We start from the raw sequence: 2500 nt of genomic DNA, 5'->3' as shown, positions 1-2500 counted from the left end.
ATTTTGTGTGGTGGAAATATAATATTAGGTTCGATTAAAACTGTTGCCAGTTATGTTCTTGTGGATAAATGAGGTAATAAATGTAAGATATTTATTTAGTAAATGTATTTTTCTAATTATATTTCTAAAAGACACATGGGTGGACATTACTTTGTTTAAATTGTTTAAATCTCCTTAATAGTAGAAGGGGAGTATAATGTAAATCGAATAATTAATAATAGTACATATAGTAGAGAAAAGCATCAAAACTATAGGGTTTACAAATATTCAACTAAAATATATTTAAAACATAGCCTTAAAGCTTTAACTATATTGTGTGTGTGTGTGTGTGTGTGTGTGTGTGTGTGTGTGTGTGTGTGTGTGTGTGTGTGTGTGTGTGTGTGTGTGTGTGTGTGTGTGTGTGTGTGTGTGTGTGTGTGTGTGTGTGTGTGTGTGTGTGTGTGTGTGTCAGTCAGTCAGTCAGTGTGTGTGTAGGCCTATTGGATATGTAGATACAACTAAAGCCTACAGGGAATAGAGATACGTATATTTATATCATATTTATACATTAACATTATAAACGTAATTTATTTTATAATGAAGTAACATTCGAAGGTCAGTAAAAAGCAACGAATCCGAAGGTCAACGGGATCTGGACGGTGATTTGCTAAGCACGTTCAAACTCCGCCCACTTCCTTCTGTTCCTGCCTATGGTTCGGCCAAACCCGTTGTCATTCAGCAGACGCCAGCCAATCAGCTTCATTCGACCTTATCATCGTAACACTCGCCGGCGCGCGTCTCCTCCCAGTGCAAGATGTCGACACCGGCGTTGCTCCCCATGTGTCTCCGGTACCTGAGCCGCCCCGGGCTCTGAGCACCGGGCTGAGCAACGGGCTAAGGAGCGGGCTGAGGGCCGGGTCGGTCGGGGTCCGGGCGCAGTGCACGAAAGAGAGCGGAGGAACCGTCGGGCTGGCGCAAGGCGTCCTCCAACAGATCGCTCAGGTGAGTCCAGAGGAGCGCACGATTCGTCCCAGAGCCACCGGGCGGGCGGTGCTCAGCCCGGGGCCTCGGGATGTGTGTGTTTGTGTGTGGGTGAATATATAAAAAACCGCCCCCACCAACCCCGCCGGGCGCTTAAACGCGCGTCCCCCGCGTCACTGAGCTAGAGCTAGCTACCCTTGCTAGCCTGTCAAACATGGACAGTTCCCTCTGTTATGAGCAGAACATGTCTCCATGAGCAGGACATGTCCCCATGGGAGGACGTGTTGTCCCCAATGTTAGGTCCCTTCCCGCTGGTTATGTAGGGACCGGGACTACCAGTTGTGTTACTGTATTAATTCATTCACGTGTGGTAGTGTGTTAATACATTCATGTGTGGTAGTGTGTTAATACGTGAACGTGTGGTTGGTAGTGTGTTAATATATTAACGCATTGTAGTGCGTTAATACGTGAACGTGTGGTAGTGTGTTAATACATTAAGGTGTGGTAGTGTGATAATACGTGAACTGTGGTTGTGTGTTAATACATTAAGGTGTGGTATGTTGTCACTAAGGCTTCACTTATTCCAACGGTGGTTTAATTCACTTGTACTTTAACGCAACACTATGTTATGTAGTGGTCCTATAATATGCCCTATGGTTGAGTAAGATGTTATAGTGTCCCTATGATATGTCCTATGGTACAGTAACTTGTTATATAGGGTCCCTATGATACTTCTATGGTACAGTAACTTGTTATATAGGGTCCCTATGATATGTCCTATGGTACAGTAACTTGTTATATAGGGTCCCTATGATATGTCTTATAGTACAGTAACTTGTTATATAGTGTTCCTATGATATGTCCTATGGTACAGTAACTTGTTATATAGGGTCCCTATGATATGTCTTATAGTACAGTAACTTGTTATATAGTGTTCCTATGATATGTCCTATGGTACAGTAACATGTTATATAGTGTCCCTATGTTATGTCCTATGGTACAGTATCTTGGTATATAGTGGTCCTATGCCTTTCCTATTATGCATAACATGTTATATAGCGCTACGCTAGCATGTTATTCTGGGTACTGGTAGATGTTTTCCTTGTGAAGGTCAAAGTGTCCCTGAGCTGAAGCCACCAGTGGAGGACAGGGTAAACGGTGGGACTAGGGCTTGGTAGTGCCAGGTACCTCACAATTAAATTAAATTTGATTCTTTAGATCTTCATTCGATTCGATTTCGATTCGATACTGATCCAATTGCTTCGATATCGATTCAATAATACGTGCAGATGACAAAAATACCTGAATATTATTTAGAATGAACCATTTCAAAATGAATAAACCATTTCATTGTGCCTTAACTAGCAAAAAAGGAATACACCATTGTATAGTATTGTTCCTGAGCTAATCTTGCAGCATAAAAGTGATAATCATAACTTGGACAAATGTAAAAGGGCAAGTACATTTAGGCATACTCGCTTCTAGATTACAATGACTGACTGAGTAGGCTATGCTTTATTATTATTATTTTTTTAATGGA

The 2500-nt window shown here is 41.8% G+C and overlaps 2 protein-coding genes across 2 annotated transcripts in view; both read left to right on the top strand.

Annotated features, from left to right (window-relative positions):
• The window catches only part of LOC132474073 (ras-related protein Rab-1B-like), a 3199-nt gene extending 3065 nt beyond the window's left edge, over nucleotides 1–134 (top strand). The window contains exon 6 of the mRNA XM_060074502.1: nucleotides 1–134. This exon is cut by the window's left edge and continues 323 nt beyond it. The gene's annotated coding sequence lies outside the window, so the exon portion shown is untranslated.
• Nucleotides 1–2500, top strand: part of relb (v-rel avian reticuloendotheliosis viral oncogene homolog B) — a 139746-nt gene that overhangs the window by 97186 nt on the left and 40060 nt on the right. The gene's annotated exons all lie outside the window — the stretch shown is intronic.

This window comes from Gadus macrocephalus, chromosome 16 (assembly GCF_031168955.1).
Source record: "Gadus macrocephalus chromosome 16, ASM3116895v1".
Taxonomy (NCBI): domain Eukaryota; kingdom Metazoa; phylum Chordata; class Actinopteri; order Gadiformes; family Gadidae; genus Gadus; species Gadus macrocephalus.
This window is presented reverse-complemented; position numbering and strand designations above follow the sequence as displayed.